An 11,727-nucleotide genomic window follows, 5' to 3' on the forward strand; every position below is an offset into this window, starting at 1 on the left:
AACTTTAATATGTACAGTCTCCACAATATCCAAACTCCAAGAAATCATTCAAATTTCTCTTCAGTTGAAACCTGGCTAAAAAATTCAAACATGTTCCTTAATCCCAATAAAACAAAACTGAAGCTCTTCACCCCAAAACAGTATCACCATCAAAAACAATCTTTCTTGGTTACATCTACAAATAATATGAAAACTGAGGTAGTACTACATACTATATTGCTGGGCATTGTAATAGATGACAATCTTAAATTTGATCAACATATTCTTCAAACAATTAAAAACATGCACCAGAAATTTGGCTCCCTTTACAAGTCAAAACAGTACCTTGTAGACCCAGCAGGAAAAGCCCTAGCCTCATTCTATTTGCTTCCGATTCTCTTATGTCTCACCTATCCTTACAAGCTTAAGCTCTACACTAAAATTCAAACAAGTCTCCTGTTTCAACAAAGTAAATATCACTGCCAAGCTTTAAAACAACTAAACCGGCTAGGGCTTAATAACTGCTTAACATACTCTCAGCTAGTTGTGACATACAAACTGTAAATACTATCCTAAAAAATGACCTGCATTAAAAAAATATACTACTGCCCTACACACACACAAAACCTACATTCTGCTGATAAATTTCTGCTAAGCACTAGTAAAGCAAATAATTCATCAGGTGACTCATTATACTCCTGTTACATCTCCAGTCTCTGGATCACCATCCGTACACAAGTAGAAATGACTAACAAACTCCCAAGCTATAACAATACCTTACCCAGTCCTGGTCAAGCTCGTCCATCACCAGATTCAGACCTCTAGTGAAGCACAAACTTATTACTAATTGCTAATTTCCTCTACTTGAATCATTACAGCCCAACTTTCCCTCCTGCAGTTGAATCAATACACTCCTCTTCACCCCTCTTAAACACCACTTCTCATCTTTCTCTTTTTGTAACTGCCCCCATCTACTCCTCTGCCCCTCACATGCACTCCCTCTATACCTATATTATAAACCTTCCAGCTACATCAATTTGGGACCGGCATCCTTGAACTATTCCTATACCCTGTTCTCTAACTCATATGCTATTACCACTATTCTCAGATGCAATACTAATATCTCATCTCCTACATAATGTTATAACTTATTTCAGTATATCTCTTGAACTCATTAAAACCTGTAAAATACTAATATCTCACCTAATGTATAACTTTATAACTCACTTCATTATATATCTTGGACTCTTTACATACCTGTGCAATACTAATATCTACCCTCATGCATAATTTTATAAATTACTTAAAAAAAATACTAATACCGCGGTAGTGCAGCGGTAACATTGTTGCCTCATACTAAGAGGTTCTCCCGTTCGATTCTCGGCTGGAGAGCCGTCTGCATGTTCTCCCCGCGGTTACGAAAGACATACGTAAATAAGCGTGACTTCGTTGGAGATTGAACGTCGAACTACCACCTCGGCGTTTGTCAAAATTTACTGCCAATCATTAGCGGACCGGAGTTCCGCTGTGGCGACTCCTAACATATGAAGTGCTAATATACTGCTTCCTGTATAAGTTTATATCTCTTAAACTCTTTAAAACCCATACAATACTAGTATAACCCCTGAAGGATACGTTTATAACGTATTTCATTACATATACTGACGTTTTTACAAACCTTTTTGTATTGAAATGTAAGCGCTTTCCCTTCTACATTGGAAATGTATTGTAATTATTTTTTTCAGATAATTTTTTTTAGAAGTGTCTGAAATTCACTTGCTAATATAAATGAACTGTGATGCAGCTTTTCTACCCCGGGCCTCCTGTGAAAATGGGCTGTAGCCAGTCGGACTTTCCCGGTTTACAAAGACAAACAAACAAATAAATACATTTTCTGAAGTAAAATAAATAACTCTAATTATTATCATTATTTATTAATTGCAATTCTCCACCTGAACTCCAAAATTCACCAGGTGTAGAAGGGATTAAGAGAGAAAGAACTAAAATTTGGGGCAAAAGCAGTGACGTGTGAGAGGTAACATAATGCAAACGTTTTTAACGCCAACGACCAAGTTGTGAACGGGTTTCACTGTGCTTGAGTCTTACATTTCCGCAGACATTACACAAATCAAGGTAAAACAATCTAGGTGGTGTAATAGAATGCAAGTCAAATCCCTGAGGAGACACAGCAATTTTGGGCTCTTGGTTGTAGTGAAGGTTTGTACAATCCCTGCAAGTAAATGTAAACAAGCTAACGGAATCACTGGAAATGTAAACCTCTCTCGAACCGTAAACGTTACATTAGTGGATCTCGCAGGTTGCCGTGTCTAGGGCAAGTCTTTGTATTTTTACGTAGTCTGCTATTTTGGGGACGTGACTGACCCCTTCGGTTATTTACCCCTGCGCGTGACTTATACCCCACTTTCCCTCACACTTTAAATGTTCGGACCTTCTGTTATGTAAACAGACACTTCCTCGTTCTCGTGTTAGAGCTAGCCCCGCCCTCTCCCGTTTGGGCCGCCACCAATGGCTAGCAGTTATTCACGCCCATCGGGAGGCTGGCCCTGGAGATGCGGTGACGTCACGGTCAGCTGTTTCAGTGTTTACACCGTTGAGGTTCCGAGGATTTGCATTGGTGAGGTTAGTGTTTACATTAGCTGTTTGTTGGGTCACCCACTGTGTAGTCCAGTGACTTGGCCAGATAGCCCAGTTAAGTGTGAAGAACCCCCAGTGCGCGGTGAGCTAGCTGCCCCCCCTGTCCCTACGAGCCCCAGCTTATCTCAGTAGCTTAAGCAGAAGTCCAGCCCAGGGCCTGCTGCTGGACCGTCAGCACTGCTGGTCTCAGTCAGAAGCAGAACCGAGCCAAAAACAGCAACTGGAATTGCACGGAAGACGGTAACTATAATGGCTTGCATTTCTTGCTCGAATGTGACGTCGTGTTGTTTGACTTCTCCTCCTAACGTTAATATTGCACAACCTTAGTGTCCTGCATGCAGTCTGCACCGATTTGTGATGCCAGTCGATGCACTCCTACTGCTAAGTTACTGGATTCACTGTCTGTGTTTTATGTGTGCTGTTGTTGTGGACACCACTTTGGCAGTAAACAAGTCAGGAATGAAGACTAGATTGATGTGATTACATTAAAGGGCGGAGTAGTCTTTGTCATTTGGCTTTTGTCTAAATGGCCCGTTCGTACAAAGTTGTCTACTTTTACTGAAAGCAGCCCGGTAACAGAGACTTTACATATATAAAATATGTATACATTTTTTTCTGAGAGGGAGGGGTAGTGAAAGCCGCCGTGGTTGTGTTTTTGTGTCTGTCCTGCAATCGGGAAGAGGAGCGCCACCTGCAGGACAATGTCCGCTACGCCAGCGAATTGCCACCAGCACTGACTTTAAGTTCTACATTAATTTGAGAACAGGAAGACAAATCATACTGCCCTTCACTGAAAAGTACTTGTTGTGGCATTGGTAGAGAAAACAGGCAATTGAGTACAAATTAATTTTTAATGTAGTGAGCGAACTTATTTTGTTTTGATAATTAAGTATTCTGTGCAAGGGTTTTTTTACCCCCCCCCTCAGGTGCCTGGCAGAAGTAGCGCCCACCCCTAATGAAACCTGACATTCTCCTCTGCAGACCATATCTCCAGCCTGCATGAAAGTCTTATTTCACTGTAGCAACAAACTAAAGAGTCTCTGTTATTGTTTTGTGGTAGTTTATACCACATCCAGGTCTTTTGAGACATTAGTTTACAGTTTTGTGATGCTTCAGAGAAAAATAAGAAACACTTTCCATTTAACTTTGCAAGTTATTTGCAGTTTTCGTTTCTTTCTTATGTTATGACAAACTCTCCAATACCAATACTGTCTTACTAAAAGATGTACAGGATGGTAATAACCCCTTATTTCGATTGAGACACAAGTAGAAAAGCTACACATAAACAGATATTGACCTAAACAACATCAGCAAAGTACTGTTGCATGCAGTGCAAGTGAGCAGAAATTTGTCAGGTTATATTCTCTGTAGAGCAGTGTTGACAGTAGATGAATGTGTACCCTGGCCCCCCTCCCCAAAAACATTATCATTAGATGTGCACAGTGGGAGTGTATGAGTCCAAGCTATGTACATGTTTGTTTGTATGCATCCCAGACCCCCCTCCCCCCCCAAAAAAAACACATATTTAACCTTAGTTTCACAATCAGTACCATGCCCATAATCTGAAAGTCAGCCTTCAGACCTGTTCCTAAGGATCCAAAATTATCCTCTGTCAGTCAGTCATCCCATCTCCATACTTCCCTGGGCAAAATGCTAGAAAACTAATTTGTAGCCAATTTACATCATATCTGGAAAAAAAAATATTTTGCTCTCCTAACAAACAATCCATGTGAACACAGAAACAAGTGCTAACAAGGTTGCTGAAGAGGTGTGAACCTAGGAACATTTACTACATACCTCTTAACTGTACAGATTTTCACAGAATGCCCAGATTTTTGACTCATATTTTATGCGTGTTTCTCATACTAAATGTGTTTTCTTTTGACAAATCACTTGGATGATCTAGTCATTAAAGTCAAGTAATGACATGCATTTGATTTTCTGACTTCATATATTTCAGAAAATGCATGCTAACACAAATCAAATTGTGTTATTTTAGCAACTTTCTAAGTTTATAAGAGCAAAATTTACAATGTTTTCCTATTTTTGGGCCTTTGTTCCCCCATTATGTCAGGATTTGTCCAGATCTTTTGTGCTAAGAGGTTGAGAGGTATGATGTGCTGACATATGTCCTGCACTGGGGAAGTCCAGGCATTTGATACTGTAATCTTCAACATTTTCAACCTTTCAATATTATGGTCACGTGGTTATGGATTTTAAGATTGTGATAGTAAACCAGTTATGTAGGTCTTGTGTATAAATACATCTGAAATGTAGCTGTTTCTGTTGTTCTTATTTTTGGTGCTGCATGTTTGTAATAGCCTTGGTTTACTAACTAGATCGTGACTGTAAAAGGTTGTGGTGGTGATTTTGTATACCTGCACAAAGTAAGTATATGTATTTTCCATGATTGCGCACAAAACATGTTGATTTCAAGAGAGGCTACTTTATTTCATGCATTTTTTTTTTTTAATTAACCAGGAATTACCTTCTAAAATACTGCTGTAAAATTGCAGCAGCCTTTATAGAAAGGACAGGAGTAGTGTTGACGGTGTTGCATAGTAATTACCTCATGAGAAGCATTTAAATTGACTTCTGCTTGCTAAATAATTCTTCACATGATGCAATGTGCCGTGTCAGTACTGACACTTTGCAATAATTATGTGTGTTTCAGTAGATTGGCAGCAGTGTGTATTGGGCCAAGAGCTGCAGTTTGTCCATGTATCTTGATTTTGCTTTGAATTAGAAGGGGAAATTAGGAGGACATTTGTTTGTGTGAGCATATATTTGTTTATAAACCAATATATCATTCTCTGGGAACCCCCTAGAAAAAAATGCTACTAGACATTTCTGACAGTTGTGATACAAAGTTAGCAAAGAGTACACTTTCTTTGTGGCGAATGGTAAAGGGTGACTGCATGGTAAATGTGTGATGTGACCTTTGTTCACTCTTTATTTTGTTTTATTTTATTTTTGCTTTTTAACAGTGGTAGAACACCAATCGAATGTGACTATTTTCTAGTTCAGTCCAGGCCATTAAACATAGAAGTAATGAAGATAAACAGTGAAATTAGTTAATACAAATTAAATTATAAAAGATAAATAAATAACATATTGTACATTAGGAAGACAGTCAAAACAAGAAAGCAAAATATTAGAGCATTAAAAGGTTAAATAAAAGTATTGGCATCATAAGTATACATTCATTTGTATGTTGTATGAAAACAAAAACTTTAATTTACAATTACTGGTTGCTCATTGACAAAGATTGTGCTGTTGTGAGGTAGAGAGGGCTGGAGAAAGAAAGCTTTTTGGGAGAAAATAAGAGGGGATAAGAGATGTGGGTTGGTTGAAGTGGGGAAAGTCCAAGGGGAGTGAATTACTGGAAGAAGAAGAAAAGAAGAATTACTTGAAAAGGAGAGTAATTTTTATATTTGTATAATTTCTGTAGCATTTGCAGTGTGCTTGCTTAAAGAGGTGATTTGAATTTGTAAATGCCATTTTAATTCATTTGCATCCACTGAAAAAGGAGCTTTTAGCCAAGACAGATTATCCCTGATAAGAAATGGAAATAAATAAGTAAATAAAATAGATAACTAAGCCACATTTAATAAGTGCATTGTTGGATATTAAGAGAGTTGGATATTAAGAGCTAAAGTAGTCAGGAAGACCTTCTACATTGCCCACCTTATCATGAAGGGATTCTCATCTAGATCAAGGGAGGTCATAGTCTCCCTATACTCATCACTCATCAGACCAATGATTGAGTACAATGCCCCATTCGGAATGTATCTGACCCGACACTTGCAGCAGCTGGAGAGGCCACAAAAGTTCCTCACCAAAAGGATAAAGGGTCTCAAAAATCTGTCCTATGCTGCCCGACTGAAAGAACTCCAGCTCTATTCAGTCGCTTACCGCTTGCTCAGAGGTGACCTTTGCCTAACATACAAGGCCATGTCAAACCCAGATTTGATGAATATGCTTCACCTCAAAAATCTAGATCCATCAGAGCCACAAGGGCGGGAGACTTAAACCTCGACACGGCTATTAATAGGACGTGCTGGAGGGATAGATTCATCACCCAAAGACTCCCTATGCTGTGGAACAAAATCCCGGTACATGTGAGGCAGAGCACCTCGCTGGCCTTGTTCAAGAGAAATCTTGACCAATGGATGGGAGATCGCAGATATACCCCAGGGATTACCTCAGTGTCACTGCTCGACAGAGGCACAGCAAAATAATGGGTATAGTTCCCCATACTAAAGGGGTGGCATAAGCCACAAAACGATGGGCTAGGCTTGTAAATGCCCTCGGGCAGATAGCCTAGTATGAACCTATGAACCTATGTGTGTCTCTCTGTCTTGTAGAGGAAACCTTATATAGTACCAAACTAGAGGGCAGCATGCTTAAGAACTGGACCAGTCTAACTCACTTGAACAGCTCCTGATACATACCTTATGTTTGGAATTAATTACTTGTACATATTAAACAAATACAAAGTTGTATACTAGCTATATTAAAGATATTTATCTTGACATTTGAACGAGTGTCCATAAATTGTTCCTTTACCAAATATGTTTTTTTACTGTCATGGAGGTAGGAAGTGCTGTTTAAGGGTGACTGTTGTCTGGTTTTAGTAGCCCTTGGACTTACAAGAGGAATACAAATAGAATGGTATTTACCGCCCTGCATTCAAAAAAGGTACAGTAAACTTTGTCCTACATACAGAACAGAGCCCTAAATGCTTCTTGACAGCTTCTGAAAGAGCACTGTGGCCTTTGAACAGTAGTTGAGCATCTGGCATTGATCCAAGCTGCTGGAAGTTTGTTGTTTGTTCTGCAGAAGACCTCCTGCATTTTGTTGATTAGGTAGTTTGCACTCAGCCCAGAGATCTTTTTTCAGGGTAATTATCCAGAAAATAGTACGCTGTTGTTGTTATTACTCAGAAGGTGAACAGCATGCAAAGAGCATCTTTTATGGTGTATAATAGTATACAATACTATTTATTCCCATCAATTGAGTATTTTTAATATTACACAAAAAAGGACATGCCTTCACAAAGTATCTAATAATCAGTGCTTGAAAGTTTGGAAAGAGTAAGCAGTTACTTACAGGAAAGCTCCACCCTCCCATGTAATTAACTTTACCCCAGAGTTACTTTTTCTCCCTGCATATTACCTAGATGTTCTTTACTGCCCAGAAACCTTTTAGTAGCTTTTGTTTTGCTTGTTTTTTTTTTTTTGTTCATTTTCATTTGTCTGAAAAAAATTTCCGCATAAACATTCGAAACACCTATGGATATTAGGAAGCCAAATAACTGGACAAACCTAAACAAACAACTAGAAAAAGAAAGTGTTATGTGTTCTGTTGGTCCCATTTCACCACCGGACTTTCTAAATGTTCCCAGTTGTCCAGCATCCTTTCCTTACCAGCCATCACTTCAGTTTTTTTCCATTAAATCACCACTATTCATCCCCCTTTTTGTTTTCAACCATAACAGCAAAAATAATTTGAAAAAACTCTTGGACCAAATATCTTTTGACGTACCACCTGATTCTGATGGACTACAACCCTGATTTATAATATAAAACCATGGTCATCTAGCTATTCCTTCTGCTACATCCATAATTTGTATTTGTGCTTCAGAACCAATACAGTGCCATTTGAAGTAAGCCATAATTGCCTCCTCTCAGAAGTTTGCAAACCTACCCCACTGATAATTTCAGACCCAGATTGCAGATTGAAATTTAAAAAAATCTTCAGAAAGTTGCAAAGATTGTCTGCTTCTATAACCCCACTACCTAACGTATAGTTTCTCAAACTCCAGCCACAATCTCTCATACCTTTAAAATGCATTACATAAATGTACCGTGATGTTCTACTGTGTGTCCGTCCATCAAATCCACCCTCTGTCCCCCAAATGTTCTTTTTTTGTATTGTTTTCGCAAATGTAGTTTATAGTTTCTCCCAAGTAGTATTTTGAACTACTCCATTATACTACAGTCTGTCTGTGGTGTGTGCGTTATGTACACACTACAGTCCGTCTGTGGTGTGTGCGTTATGTACACACTACAGTCTGTCTGTGGTGTGTGCGTTATGTACACACTACAGTCTGTCTGTGGTGTGCGTTATGTACACACTACAGTCTGTCTGTGGTGTGCGTTATGTACACACTACAGTCTGTCTGTGGTGTGTGCGTTATGTACACACTACAGTCTGTCTGTGGTGTGTGCGTTATGTACACACTACAGTCTGTCTGTGGTGTGTTATGTACACACTACAGTCTGTCTGTGGTGTGTGCGTTATGTACACACTACAGTCTGTCTGTGGTGTGTGCGTTATGTACACACTACAGTCTGTCTGTGGTGTGTGCGTTATGTACACACTACAGTCTGTCTGTGGTGTGCGTTATGTACACACTACAGTCTGTCTGTGGTGTGCGTTATGTACACACTACAGTCTGTCTGTGGTGTGCGTTATGTACACACTACAGTCTGTCTGTGGTGTGTGCGTTATGTACACACTACAGTCTGTCTGTGGTGTGTGCGTTATGTACACACTACAGTCTGTCTGTGGTGTGTGCGTTATGTACACACACACATAAATAGACCCTTGCAGTGAGGTGCACTACTTTTCTTGGGGTACCATGACTCCCATCTGTAAGGAGAACCTGTAAACCACAGGAAGACTGGTACGTTGTGAGGAATGAAGTTCCATCTGACACTCTCAAATTGGGGAAAATTAATCAAGAACTGCAAACAAGCCTGGTTTTAATCTCAAAGTAGTCAAGTGCTTATCTTTTATTTTCAATTTCTAAACAAGTTGTGTCAAACAGATGAGTGGTTTCACCCTTATTTCTGCATTATCAGATCTAACTTCATTTTACAGGACATACAGTATTGATATGCTTTAACACACAGTTCATTGTCATTTCAATCAAGCTAGGCTCATATATAAGCCATTGGCTGTTTCACCAATGTACCATGGTATAGGACCCAACTTTCACACCTCTTCTTCATATCTGCTTCTACTGGGACGTAGTGTGGTGTAGTTTTGTGTTCTATTCCTATCCTATGTGGCTATTTCCTAATCAATACAAACTCTTTATATAACGCTCATCAGAGACTATGCACATCTTCTACTACTCTTTTGTGTCTATGATGCAATAAGTTAATTTTATTTTCCATATTCAGAATTTATGATTTTTCCTATCTGAAAACTTTGGAAGGCTGTGTTCGGATAATTGACGTTTGGATAATTAACTCTCTACTGTAAACACTCGGCTACCAGTCTGCAGACCATTACAAGTCTAGCCAGTAAACAGTAACCAGAGTCAAATCCTTTACATTGTTTCTGTGAGGTTAAGACCTTAACTATTATGCGATTCATCACAACTTTCAGGTCTTTAACCTGGTCTCTGATGATCATAGATCCTTGTCTGACCTCTGCTTGCAGCTGATAGTGGAAATCTGTGGTTTATGCTGTGGGCTGACTGTTTCAATGGGGATGGCTTTGCAGTCACTGATTCTATCCCAGTGACCTTTACCTGAGTTGCATGTTGGCCACTGTCGTATGTGATCTTGTAACTGTCTCTCTGAACCACTTGTTGGCTAACATTTGCTGGACAGAAGTCTAGGATGACCTCCTCTTCTTTATTCTTACTCCTGTCATGTTCTGTCTGTCTCAATATGTGCATTCAACACCAATTAATGTTTATTATGTCCTGCAATTGCTTTCTGAATGCACTATTCTGGGTAGAGACAGCCAGGGAATTGTTATGGCTAGGCTTGTATAGGCCCTAGGGCTGATAGCCTAGTACCAACCTATGAACTATCCCAACCCTGCTGAATGGACGTAGGGGTTATGAATATTACTATATCATTAGGCTGGAGTCTGTTTGCCATGAATCTGTTAATAATTCTGATTACATTCCTCACTACATTCTGAAGCCTCTCTCTCACCACAATTCCCAAACCATTTCAGCCTATCCTCCTCTTGAGTAGTAGACTGTGGATCCCATTCCAAGTGGCTTTGCTGCATTGTCTTTCCGTCTTGGATCCTGGATACCTAGGATGCTCAGCCTCCTCCTTACAGTCATGTCATCTACTTTCAAACTCTGCTTCTAAGCTCTGACCTGTCAGCGACCCGTGATAGAAAAACTCAGCATGTTTTTTTTGGAGGTGGGAGAATCCAAACAGATATTGGCTGGAGGTCAGGATCAAACCTTGTACCTTGTGCAAGAGAGGTGAACACGTTAAACATTATAGCAACTGGCCACTAGTCAGTCTTCATAGAAGAACATAAACTGTTGAAACCCAAGACTTTTGTCTTGTCTTCATTTTGCTGTGACTGGTCTTCACTAGTAAAGGACAGTAAATGGATGGAGAAAGGGTAGGTGTTCCATTTCAAACAAAAATGATCCCAGTTGATTGAGCGCTTGCTGTGCCTTTATATATGTATTCATGCCAAAGCTAGATGTTTTGGGGTTGTTACAGGATCCTGTGGGATTGATATCTCAAGCATGTTTTTTAGAATGATGGTGACACAAGAAAGGGGCTAATAGGCTCACTGAGAAGTCCCATGAATTACCTGTAATCACCTCACAAAACACTGATCAAGACTGATTTAAACTTCATGAATGTGAAGAATGTTCTGGAGAGAAAAAAAAACACACTGTGTTTTTGTAGGGAACAAGCTTTTGTGCATCCCCATATGTGGGGGCTGTACCCTCCATATCCTGGCTACTTCAATACACCACATCTAAGGTTACCCAACACTAGGAGAGTGGAGGTCATCAGTACACACACAATTTGTCTTTCCGGTGAAAAACTATCCATTCAGACATTTGAGTGTTTTTCATCTCATAAACAAGTACGGCTCCTGGATTTGATCAATGATGAATTGAAATTTTCAACTTTATCAATGTTTTTAGAGTGTACAGATTTAGTGTCTGTGTGTCAGCAGTTGTACTGCTTGGTGTTTTTTTTATGTGGCAAAAGTACATGCTTTGTGAAATTGCTTTTACTAGTAATGCAGAAGTCAGATTCTTCCTGGAATATTTTTGGGTTAGAGACTGTGGAAACTTGAAAGCTT

The 11,727-nt window shown here is 39.4% G+C and overlaps 1 protein-coding gene across 2 annotated transcripts in view; it reads left to right on the top strand.

The window, feature by feature from the left end:
- Positions 1–2,548: 2,548 nt before the first annotated feature.
- The window catches only part of PCMTD2 (protein-L-isoaspartate (D-aspartate) O-methyltransferase domain containing 2), a 347,572-nt gene continuing 338,393 nt past the window's right edge, over positions 2,549–11,727 (top strand). Inside the window, exon 1 of one of the 2 annotated variants that reach the window (XM_044090393.1) lies at positions 2,549–2,619. The gene's annotated coding sequence lies outside the window, so the exon portion shown is untranslated. Of the gene's footprint in view, positions 2,875–11,727 lie in introns of both variants that reach the window. The other variant, XM_044090392.1, reaches the window with a different exon arrangement.

The sequence above is a fragment of the Protopterus annectens genome, chromosome 12.part0 (assembly GCF_019279795.1).
Source record: "Protopterus annectens isolate FY-2018-M chromosome 12.part0, PAN1.0, whole genome shotgun sequence".
In the NCBI taxonomy this organism is placed as follows: Eukaryota; Metazoa; Chordata; order Ceratodontiformes; family Protopteridae; genus Protopterus; species Protopterus annectens.